At 45.9% G+C, this 12773-nt stretch overlaps 1 protein-coding gene across 2 annotated transcripts in view; it reads right to left on the reverse strand.

The window, feature by feature from the left end:
- The window catches only part of LOC137350618 (atypical chemokine receptor 2-like), a 45512-nt gene extending 33058 nt beyond the window's left edge, over positions 1-12454 (reverse strand). The window contains exons 1-2 of one of the 2 annotated variants that reach the window (XM_068015364.1): positions 12295-12454; positions 3978-4214 (exon numbers count right to left, since the gene is read on the reverse strand). The gene's annotated coding sequence lies outside the window, so the exon portion shown is untranslated. The remainder of the gene's footprint in view (positions 1-3977; positions 4215-12294) is intronic. The other variant, XM_068015374.1, reaches the window with a different exon arrangement.
- Positions 12455-12773: the final 319 nt, after the last annotated feature.

Below are 12773 nucleotides of genomic sequence, written 5' to 3' on the forward strand. Positions count from 1 at the left end.
GGCTGGGGAATGTAGAACAAGGGGTCACAGTCTCAGAGTAAGGGGTCAGCCAGTTAGGACTGAGCTGAGGAGAAATATCTTCACTCAGAGGGTTGTGAATCTTTGGAATTCTCTACCCCCGGAGAGCTCAGTTATTGAGTATATTCAAGATAGATTTTTGGGCAGTAAGGGAATTAAGGGATATGGGGATAGTATGGGAAGGTGGAGTTGCGGTAGAAAATCAGCCATGATCCGAATGAATGGTGGAGCAGGCTCGAAGGGCTGAATGACTTACACCAGCTCCTATTTCTTGCATTCTTATGTTGTCACGGTGACAACTCTGGTACTCGCGTCAAAATCTGTGCAAAGTTGAGAGCTCCTCCCGGCACAGCCCGTACCCACACCCCAGCACTGGGCTCCATGCAGCAGCAAGGACTGGCCGCTAACACCCAGGAGGACACCGAGATGCCGGCCACTGAGAAGGCACCTGGAAGAAAGATCCAGCCGAAGACATTAATTCGCTGGTGTGTGCGAACAAGTGGATTGGAGACCTGCGGGAGCACCTGAGCAATAGCCTGGAACTGATTGGACTTCCGGAGATACTGAGCCAAAAGAAAAAAGGTACAGAAAGTACCACCCAGAGCTACGTCGGCGGCCCTGGAGTTCCTGGACAGAGAGATGATTAAACTGGTCTCTACCAGTGGCAACAAACTTGAAACGCTTGTGTGATCTCCCCGCCTGCCAGGCCTGCACTCTGCTGTGGTTTTTCTGAGGGCCATGTGCCTGCCTGGAATTAGTCCATCATCAACAAGACTCCTCAGCTTCCAAAACTTGGCCCGAAAAGGAGGAAGCAGAAACAAGAGGAGACTCACTGTTTGGGGTGTGGAGAAGTGGGAGGTGCTACTGAGTGCTGCATCATTGCTAGAGGGATCGTTCTGATTTAAAGGGACACTACCAGCCATGGCAAAACGTGTGCTTTTTGCACTACGCTATTGTGCACAATGCAGGCCTACCAACACAGTCAATGTGATGTCACAGTAAGGTGGTCATCAAGGGTTGAGGAGAAGGCTACACAAAATGTCTGTTCCCAAGATTTTACTCAAGGTCCTTTTACGCTAGAGGAAATCAGCTGACAACAGCCCTCAGCCGTACTGCTGCACATAAACAGCCTGGCCTAGACGCAACCTGTTGCAAAGAGTTAAACCTGCCTGTCCCACAAAAGCTAAACATGCAGAACTTGGTGCCTGTGGGTTTGCACAGATCTAATTTCCATCCACCGATACTATGGAGATAAACAATGGGGACCAACAAGGTGTACAGAGGTTGCTAATGTGCAGGAAGAAAAAATATTCATGGGAACAGATGGCAGATTCCGTGGAGAACGGTGAGTGGAATCCATGGGGTCAGGAGGTAGGATCCATGCAGGGAAAATTGGAATTCTTAGGGATGGGAGGACAGGTGCTGGATCCACATGAGCAGAGTTGGGAAGGGGTTCTGGAGTTTCCTCTGCTGCTGTTGAAAATCCATCAGAAACACCGGTAACTGAGTTCTCCGCATCACAGCAGACAGTAAATAAAACATCTCACTTAGTTTAAACACTAGACCTTGTTTCCATGTGTGGCAGGGCCTACGATCTTAAAAGAAGCGGCAGAGAGAGTACAGAGATGCATTGGTTGTCATTCTCCAAAATTCCCTAGATTCTGGAAAGATCCCAGTACATCGGAAAACCACAAATGTAACACAATTATTCAAGAATGGAGGGAGACAGAAAGCAGGAAACTATAGGCCAGTTAGCCTAAGTCAGTCATTGGGAAAATGCTGGAATCCATTATTAAGGAGGTAGTAGCAGGACATTTAGAAAATCTTAATACAATCAAACAGTCAACATGGTTTTATGAAAGGTAAACAGTGTTTGACAAATTTATTGGAGTTCTTTGAGAATGTAACAAGCAGAGTGGATAAAGGGGAACTCGTAGATGTAGTTATTTGGATTTCCAAAAGGCATTCGATAAGGTGCCACATAAAAGGTTACTGCACGGGACAAGGGCTCATGGTGTTGGGGGTAATATATTAGCATGGATAGAGGATTGACTAACAGGAAACAGAGTTGGGATAAATGGGTCATCTTCAGTTTGGCAAACTGTCACTAATGGGGTGCCACAGGGATCGGTGCTGGGGTCTCAACTATTTACAATCTATATTCATTACTTGGATGAAGGGACAGAGTATATTGTAGCCAAATTTTCTGATGATACAAAGGTAAGTAGGAAAGCAAGTCGTGAGGTAGACACAAAGTGTCTGCAAAGAGGTTTTCGTTTCTAAGTAGGTTAAGTGAGTGATCAAAAATTTGGCAAATGTAATCTAATGTGAGCTTGCCCACTTTGGTAGGAAGAACAGAAAAACAGAATATTATTTAAATGGAAAGAATCTACAGAATGCTGTGGTGCAGAGGGATCCGGGTGTCCTTGTACATGAATCACAAAAAGTTAGCATGCAGGTACAGCAAGGAAGGCAAATGGAATGTTGGCCCTTATTGCAAGGAGGATGTAGCAAGACTTTCTGTACTTTTACATTCCATCTGTACAGGGCGTTGGTGAGACCACACCTAGAGTGTTGCATACAGTTTTGGTCTCCTTATTTAAGGAGGGATGTATTTGCATTAGGGGCAGTTCAGAGAAGGTTCACTAGGTTGATGCCTGGGATGACGGGGTTGTCTTATGAGGAAAGGTTGAGCAGGTTGGGCCTATACTCATTGGCGTTTAAAAGAATGCGAGGTGATCTTATTGAAACAAATAAAATTTGAGGGGCCTTGACAGGGTAGATGCTGAGAGGATGTCTCCCCTCATGGGGGAATCTAGAACTAGGGGGCACAGTTTCAGAATAAGGGGTCTCCCATTTCAGATGGAAATCCGCTTGGGGACTGGACTCCAGAGATAAGCTGCCACTTTAATGATGATGTGTTCTTAAAAAGCATCACCATAAATGTGAAACTGGCAGTCTGACTACAGTCCTAAATATCTAGGAAAGTCAGGCCTGTGTGAACATTGATTATTCACAATTTCATAGATTTTATATCGGAGGAACAGGCCATTCAGCCTAACAGATCTGTGCCAGTGTTTATGCTCCACATGAGCCTCCTTACTTCATCTCAGTCTATTAACATATCCTTCTATTCCTTTGTTCCTCATGGATTTATCTAACTTCCCCTTCCTTAAATACATTTATACTCTTCGCCTCAACTACTCCATGTGTACGCATTCCACATTCTCACTACTCTCTGATTGAAACTGCTTAAGCAGTCTTACTTTTATAAGCAATAAATACAGAATAAATAAGTGTACAATCACTGCTCCTCTCTGTATTTCCCTCCGGAATTCCCTTGCCATTAGGAACCTTATTGTGGATGGTGACATTGACTGAAACTTGGTTGCTGGGTTGTGACACCTTACCCTTCACTGAAGCTTCCCAATTGGCTATAACTTCCACTATCTGCCCCGCCCAAACTGTTATCTGGCAGTTTGTGACCCTTTTCATCAAATTGCACCTCAGTCTCCACTTCTGCCCCTCAGACTCCTCTTCCTTCGATCATCCCACTTGGTTCCACGCCTCTCCTTTAAACTCTTCATTCTTCACTGCCGGTGCCCGACATACTCACCGAAATATCCTCATTCCTTGTCTCCCTCGATCTCTGAACTGAGCCTCTCTTCATCCTTGATGCTTTCAATCAAGTACCTTGGAGATGTTTTTCAACATTACATACACTTTGTTGTGGTCATACCATATTTTTACCACATATATATTTCTGTTACGTAGGAACTAGGAACGCAGCAGATTATGAGGTGCATATTTCCCCATTGAAGGCTATTTGATCGATCTTGTCAGGCATCTGGAACTGCTGAATTGTGTTTTGAGGTTCCCTGACCTGAAAAGATTCGGTTCTCTTTTCCCGGAGAGGTTAAAAAAACATCTTGTTACACACAGAGTAAATGATTCCTTACCAGACAAACCTCCTTTCAGAAAGCTGAAACCAGTCCTCTCCAAATCTCTTTTCAACTCACACTCAGTTTCCAGAACTTCAGAATTCTCTTTTTCTCCTGAAATCAGCTTTGGAAAGGAAACCTCTTTTGGTGATGTAACTTGCTGGAGTTTGGACAATGCTGATGAATACACATTCTTCTGTTTCTTCCAATGCTATGAGGCCATTTCCAGTTATGTTGGATTGAAATCCTGGATGCCTTTTCAGAATGGAAAGTTTGTGTCAAGTGGAAAGTTCTAGTATAATTTTAACATTCCAAATTACTTTATCAGGCTTTATTATGAAAAGCATGAACATAATTCATAAATGCAAGATGAGGCTCACATTTTCCAATTTTGTGTCTTTGTCCCCTGGCACAGCACCTAATATTTAAGTAAATTGAACCCCATACAGTGTTCACTCCCTCTTGATGCTGGGCACCAAGGGCACAGTTATACTGATGTTTTTATTTCATGTCTTCCACTTAGTAGCAACTCAAAAGTGACAGTCTGATCCTGACAAGACTTTGAACACATTGTGGAGTATACAACCAGTTTTAAGGAGTGCTTAGAAACAAACAAACACACAACAGGTCCAACAGTAATATTACAATAGTGACTGCACTTCAAAAGTACGTCATTGGCTATGAGATGTCCTGAAGTCGTAAAAGCCGCTGTATAAATGCAAGCCTTTCTTTCTTGAATGTAGGAAATGCGGCAGCCAATTTCCATACGGCAAAGGGCCCTCAAACAGCAATGTGATAATGAATAAATAATCTACTTCAGTGATGCTGGTTGACAGAGAAAAATTGGCCAGGATTCTAGGGATCCCCCCTATTGTTCTTTATCACTACCATGAGATCCTTTACGTACATCTGAAAGGGCAGACGGAGCCTTGATTTAACATCTCATCCAAAAGACAGCACCTCCAATAGTGCAGCACTCCCTCAGTCCGACACTGGAGTGTTAGCTGAGATCTTCTGCTTAAGTCTCTGGAGTGGGACTTGAACCTCTAACCTTCTAACTCAGTGGTGTGAGTGCAGTCTACTGAGTCACAGATAATGATATGGAATGCAGACATATGTAAAGTACTGAATGGGAACAGCAAATGCACAAAATAGACCCCATGAATGGTGAACCAAGTCCAAAAAGAGATAGGAGTCCAACTAGACAATGTCCAATCAATGTATTCCAACGATCAATCAATCCAACGCAACATTGAATTATACAGTCAGAACAGTAAAATATGAGACAGAGAAAGTTATGATTAAACTGTGTAGTGCTCTGGCCACACTGTGTCCAGTTCTGACCACCAACACACAATGGAGGTTATGTAGAGAACTGCCACAAAACTGTCCCCGAGTCTTCAGAAAAGACTATAAAGAAACTTGGGGCAGGATTTTGAGCCCACGCTGGGGCTGGGAACGGAGGCAGGCAGGTACTAAAAATAGCACTGCTGATAAGCGTGCCAGTTCCCCGGCTCCATTCCGTCCCCAGGCCATTTCCTAGGAGGTGGGGTGGGATGGGGAAGGTGACGGCAGGGTTACATGTCCACAAGTGGCAGGTAGCCAATTCAACTAATTAATGGCCACTTAAGGCCTATTGAAGGAGGCTGACTGGGATTTTCCAGTTAGCCTCCAGGCCTCTGCAGGCATCAGGGACAGTTTAGCTGCCTGGAAGCGAATTCCTGGTGGTACACCTAGGGGCGAAAGGGGTTCCAGCACTTCAAGCAGCGTTAGAGGCCCTTCCTGCCTGCCTGGGTCCAGCAGCAGCTGCAGCTGTCCTGTGGAGGGGCTCCACCACTACTCACCCCCCCTCCCCTGCCCACCACAATGGCGCCAGGCCGGTGAATCTGTTTTTAATTTAACTTTGCAAAGGTTGGAGGAGGGCACCTCCATTCTGGGGCGCCCTCTCCCTCACTTACCTGCCATGGCATCCTGCCACTGCTTTCAAGCCAGAGGGCCTCAGACTGGCTCTCCAGCTTTGACAGCCCACCCACCATAATTGGATGGCCATTAATTGACCAATGTGGGGATAATCACAGGTGAGTGACTATTTCCCACAGTTACTGGGCTGGATTTTATGCAGTCAGTGGGCCTCCTGGTGCTGGGCCGAAGACACGAGGAGAGCCCCCGCCTCGGCCTTCTCAAGTTCCCCCGGCGTGATCCTCCATTGCTCTGGAAGCGAATTGCCTGGTGCCAGGATCTCTGTCCCCTTAAAGACAGGGATCCGGCCTCCAAGAGCTGCCAGCCAATCATAGGGCTGGCAGTTCAGCAGTATCAGCAGTGCCACTGGGAGCAGTGGCCACTGCCAGTACTACAGAGGCCTTCGAACCAGATCCAGTGCTGGAACCCCAGAACTCAGGTAAGTGAGGCTGGGGCCACTCTGGAAGACCCTGGCGAGGGGGTTTGGGAGGGTGCGCATATCTGGGGGGTGTCCATGGAGGTGTAGGTTTTCCCGTCTGGGATCCTCCTGGGCCACAGATCGCCCATGGAGGAGGCCCCCACCCCCAAAGTTGGCGGGGAGGGTGCCTCGTTTTACAAGGAACCCTCCCCATGTGGCGGAGGCATCCCCCCCCTCCCCCTATTGCTGGTTAGATCCCAGCAGTGGAGGGAAGAGGCCATTAAGTGGCTGTTAATAGGCCACTTAAGGGTCTCAATTGGCCTCTGGGTGGGAAGGCCATAGTCGTCCTCTCCTGCTCCTGGGAAAATCGCTTGGCAATGGGGTGGCGACAGGCTCTCCACTCCCCAACTCCCGTCACGATTCTATGGGTCCCCCCTGCCTCTGATCCCGCCTCAGGGGGCGCCCATAAAATCCAGCCCAGTGCGGGCTTCTGACACCCAGTTGAACCTGACAGTGGACTTCAGAATCCCACAGGAAAATCCTGATCTGCAACTTTAGAAAGAGGCATCTGGGGAGTGATTTTATACAAAGAGTTTATATAAGATTATAAATGGAACAGAAAAGTTACATTCATGAAATTGCTTTGAATTGTGAAGAGTAGGACAAGGGTTTCAAACTAGTTTTAAACTAGATAAAGGTGACCGTAGAACTGTTACCAGCAACATCTTATTCACAGAATGGGCAATGCATAGAATGGACAGAGCAGCAAAGGAGAAAACCCTGGAACCATTTCAGAACCAATTAGATGCTGAAAATGGGAACTTTAAGGTCATTCTGGGTACATGTGCTAAATTGGGTTGAGTGTCCTTCCACATCTGCAATAACTGTGTGATCTAACAGACACTACCTCTGAAGGTAGGAGGTAACATTTGAACCTAAAATGGGCAAATCTGCTTTGGTTTCAAATCCTTACCTGCTACGCACTAAGACACAAATTGTTTAAAACTGCTACTGTGTCCCCTGCAAAATAGATGAATTCTCATCCCTTCTTAGCACAGTGCAAAACAAGTTATAGACAGGGAATGGGACTCCTCGCGATCTTGTCATTATGACCGGTGGTGTGGAGGGGAGGGAGCAGATCTGATAAGGTGTGCAGTTCTTTATGGAGGAGTGATGAGCACAGCAGAACTGACTGAAGCTTAGAAGCTGCCATGCGCACTGTGCAGCTGGGGCAAACCATGGGAACTGCCCAAAGCAGGACACAGCTGGCTTGTGTCTTACTTCCTCCCAGTACACAGCCACCATGCTCCCTTCATTCAGAGAAGCTTCATGCCCAGAATTGTCGTTATTAACAGGCATCCACTCTTTTTTTTTTGGATGCTGAATTTCCAGGAAATTAACTCTAATCGATATTGCAATAAACTTTCGGAAATGGCACCAACAATTATTACTCATTTAGTCAGAACTGTCACTATGCATCAACAGCACTGTGACCTCCAAAAACAGGAAGCAAGAGAAAATAGAATGGCTTTATAGTGAAGGGCTGTTATACAAAGGTTTTGATATATACCAGAGATTGTTACCATGAGGTTGTTATGCCGAAGTTAAACAGTGATATATTAAATGGGGTGTGTAAAGCATAGGCTGTAGGTTATCACACTGGGGCCGTGCATTGTTCCCTTGTTACATATGTACTTTGACTCTACTCAGTTCATGAAAGCATATCTAAATGGAGAATCTATGCTGGACTGACTCATGCTACAAGAAACCAATACCATTGAACCAAACTGCCAATTCATAACGGGCTTTAAAAGTAGCGGTTGTATAGGATTTCTGCTTTAAAAGAAAGGTTTCAATCTCCCTGTTTGGTTAATTCCTCCTGTTAAAGTTATATTCTTTTTCAAAGTTACAAATGTTTAGTTTTTGTCCGACAGGATGTGTCGTTGTCATTCTTATGAACACTCTTTTATGTGAAAAAGTTTTCACTCCTAAGTGGCCTTGCTCTAACTTTAAGATCATGTTCCTTTTTTTATCTAAAATAAAAGCAAAATACTGCAGATGCTGGAAATCTGAAATAAAAACAAGAAACGCTGGAAATACTCAGCAGGTCTGGCAGCATCTGTGGAGACAGAAACAGAGTTAACGTTTCAGGTCAGTGACCCTTCATCAGGAGTTCCGAAGAAGGGTCACTGACCTGAAACGTTAACTCTGCTTCTCTCTCCACAGGTGCTGCCAGACCTGCTGAGTATTTCCAGCATTTCTTGTTTTTATCCCTTTTTTTTATCGACACCCCACTAAAAAGGGCTGAATTGGTTCCAGATTTCCATTACCGGGTGTATCATCCTAAAGCCATCTTGATGCCAGGGAAGCCCTGCACAACCTCAGTCTCCATTGGTCAACAGTAAATGGTGGATTTGAACCCTTGCTGGGCAGACTACAATTACGAGGAGCTCCTCATGATCACTGTGGTTGGCACTACAACTCATTGTCAAACACGTCAGTGTCATGCAACCATCCTTGTGCCCACAACGTGAACTCACACCAAAGTTCATCAAATGAAGGTTCAATCAGTTGGAGGGAGCATCGGGAACATCTTTGAAGCCCAGTTGTGGTAGGAACTGAACTGAAATTTATAACCAATCTTCTAATTGCTGGAGCCTGTCCCCAGGAATCAGTTCTCCCAGAGAGATGAACTTCTGGTGCCTTTCTCTTGCAGTGCCAGGGGTGCTGAACCCATATCTGAATAAGACCATAATAGGAGCAGGAGTAGACCATTTGACCCCTCGATCCTGCTCTGTCATAGAGAGATACAGCACTGAAACAGGCCCTTCGGCCCACTGAGTCTGTACCAACCAACCATTTATACTAATCCTACGTTAATCCCATATTCCCTACCACATCCTTCCCTCAATTCTCCTACCACTTACCTACACTAGGGGCAATTTACAATGGCCAATTTCCCTATCAACCTGCAAGTCTTTGGCTGTGGGAGGAAACCGGAGCACCCGGCAGAAACCCACGCAGTCACAGGGAGAACTTGCAAACTCCGCACAGGCAGTACCCAGAATTGAACCCGGGTCACTGGAGCTGTGAGGCTGCGGTGCTAACCACTGCGCCACTGTGCCGCTCATTAAATAAAGTCATTAAATAAGATCGTGGCTCATCTGATTGTGACCTTAACTCCCCTTTCCTGCCTGAGCCCCCATAACCCTTGACTCCCTTGTAGATCAAAAATCTGTCTAACTCAACCTTGAATATATTCAATGACCCAGCCTCCACTGCTCACTGGGGAAGAGAATTCCAAGGATTAACGACCCTCTGAGAGAAGAAATTCCTCCTCGTGACCTAGCTACCTCATGATCGGGTCTCTCAAGGAATCAGGCAGATTCCCACTCTCTGGAGAGAGAGTGGCATTCCCACTCCTTACCCATTTCACATACACAATTAGAAGCACTGGAGATAAAAAAAAAGTGGGTTAGCAGCAGAGCATCATCCAACACATCATCTCCCATCATCTTCTTGCCAGACTTTCTGGGATTTATGCAACATGAACCATCCAAAGCTCCAGCACTACATCCTACTCTGCAGTGTGTTCTGCTGTCCTTTCAGCCCTATTCTTGTCAACTTGCACTGACTTCCCAATCTGTTCCCTTCATTGGCCTCAGCCCTCACATATTGTTTACTACCTCACATATGTATTCTTTTCCCCAGGAGAAATAAACTTAAAATTAGAGCTAGGCCACAGAGGTGATGTCAGGAAGCACTTCCTCACACAGAGGGTAGGAGAAATCTGGAACTCTCCCCCAAAATGTTGTGAGGCTGGGGCGTCAATTGAAAATGTAATAACTGAGATTGATAGATTTTAGTTAGGTAAGGGTATTAAGGATAATGGAACCAAGGCTGGTAGATGGAGTTAAGATGCAGATCAGCTACCATCAAATTAAACAGGCTTAGAGGGCTGAATGACCACTTCCTCTTCCTATATTCCCACCTAGGAGAACTGGGGTAGGTTGGGGAAGTGGGGGTGGAGAAATTTCTCCCCACTGCCATGACCCCAACTCATTCCATACACAAGGCAGGGTTCCCAGCAGGATCCCTGCCATTAAGCAGGAGCTTGCAATTGCAAGTGTGGAAAATGTTGTCGGTGCTCGGGGGTGCTGCGCTACAGAGAGGTAGGAGGCCGCTTAAAGGGCGGAAGCATCCTGAAGACTATGTCCAGTTATTTTACTGGAGGCCAAAGCCCGGACCAAGGCCTTTAATGGTCAAGAACTCGGAGAGAAATGGAGAGGGAGAGGAGGTCACTTTCACATCCTGTTCATCGAGGGATTTCAGAGTGTTCCTGCTGCCAACCCAGGATTATCCACAGGCATCTCCTGGCATTCCTGGGGAAATGGTAATCAAAGGGACAGATTGGAAGAAATAAGCCAGAAACCTGGGGCCCCCGTCTCCTCGTGTAGGTGGGAAGGATAGGCAGTGGTGACCCTGGAAGGGACAAAGGTGCTGGGGTGGAGGGAGGAAGGGGCAGCAGTAGGCCTTGCTGCTCAGTTTGTCCTGCTATGCTGCCCGATTTAGGGCATGATAGCTGAGGAAATGTCAATCGTTTTCTCTTGTGGCTCCCTCGCATGATCCACCCACATTTACCTGCCTTCACAGTTATCTGTGGATGCTTCAGGTAGTGGAGAGACTGAAGAATGAAGAGAGGGAGTTAGCACTTTAAAGAAAAGGGAGTTTCATCCTTAAAGCGAAAGAACTAATACCAATTTCTCCCCTTGACATGCTCGAGTTCCTTCCCTCCACTATTGACAGCTGTGCCTTCAGCTGCCTGGGCTGTAAGCTCTGGAATCTCCTCCCTAAACCTCCCTGCTCTCTCTCCCCTTTAAGACTAACTCGCATCAAGTTCTATTCACCCACCACACTTTCTGACCAAATTGGCTCCCAGTTAAGCAACACTTCAATATTAAAATTCCCATCCTTGATTTTAAATCCCTCCATGACTTTGCCTCTCCCTATCTCTGTAATGTTCTCCAGGCCTAGATCTCTACACTCCTCCAATTCTGGCCTCTTGAGCATCCCCAAATTTTAATCACTTCACTATTGGTGGTGGTGCCTTCAGCTGTCTACACCCTAAGCTCTGGAACTTCCTCCCTAAGCCTCTCTACCTCTCTCTTCTCCTTTAAGATGCAGCAAGTGGTTAGGGTCTGGAATGTACTGCCTGACAGTGTGGTGGAGGCAGGTTCAATTGAGGCATTCAAAAGGGGATTGGACTGTTACCTGAAAAGGAAGAATTCGGAGAGCTGTTGCAGACACGATGGGCCAAATGGCCTCTTTCTGTGCTGTAACAGTTCTGTGATTCTGTGAAGACTCGCCACCAAACCTTCCTTTTTGTTCAAGCTTTTGCTGACGTACTAGTATCTCTTTATGTAGCTTGGTATCAAATTTCATCTGATTATGCTGCTATATAGCAAGTTGCGACATTTTACAATTCCATCTGCGGCACAGTGCATGACTATCTCAGCATCTGCATCATCTAACTCCCATGGAAATGAATGAGAGTAAATTTGGAAGGAGCTGCAGCCATTGTGGAGCAGCGCTGAACAACAGCACAGGCTGGAGTGCTGTTTATTCAAACCCTGTTAACGAAATAGTGGAGCCTCACAAGATTAACTCCACACATAGATCATCAACTTAAAACAACAACACAATCACAGCAATCAGTCAGTGTCATCATGCCATCTCATCAAGGTCGAACAGATACTTAACTGAGAGTCACATTGTTTCAGTTGCCAGATAAGTATATCCCAACATTAGACCAGTAAAGAGTAAAATTTTGCTTCAGAGTCCAATATTTTAGCACTAATGGTACCCAATCTCCTAATTATGAAGGATCAAGAAAAAGCGCAACATACACACTATTAATATCACTCTGCGCGACAGCACCATAACTCTCTTGTGTGTTACCTTCCAAGTGTAATCTTGCTCTCCGCAGCACCGTCCCTGATTTCCTCTGCAGTGTGTTAGTGCACTGTGTTATTTATATTCTGGACTCGCTTCCTTTACTGAGAGGCTGGTGATGGTTATAGTTTCCTTAGCGGGCTGCTTCCTGTACTGTGTTTCTTAGCAGGGTTCTGTTTTAACAAGGATCCCCACCCCATGTACCAGCTCTATCCACTCTCTTGTCCTCCACACCATGCAACAGAAGTAAAGAACATCCCACGTTTACATAGGACCAGATGATACTGTATGGTCACACAGCAATTGACAGCTAAGAGTCATAATGAAAAAAAAGAAAGGCTTGCATTTATATAGCACCTCTCCCAACCTCATACAATGGGTGGTTCCATTTTCCTTTGACTGTGGGGGAGGAGTCTTTGTTACTTTCCCCTTTCTTCTCTGGGACATTCCTACCTGCAGGTATTTGTGCAGATTTAACTGTGTTC

The sequence above is a fragment of the Heterodontus francisci genome, chromosome 2, assembly GCF_036365525.1.
Source record: "Heterodontus francisci isolate sHetFra1 chromosome 2, sHetFra1.hap1, whole genome shotgun sequence".
In the NCBI taxonomy this organism is placed as follows: domain Eukaryota; kingdom Metazoa; phylum Chordata; class Chondrichthyes; order Heterodontiformes; family Heterodontidae; genus Heterodontus; species Heterodontus francisci.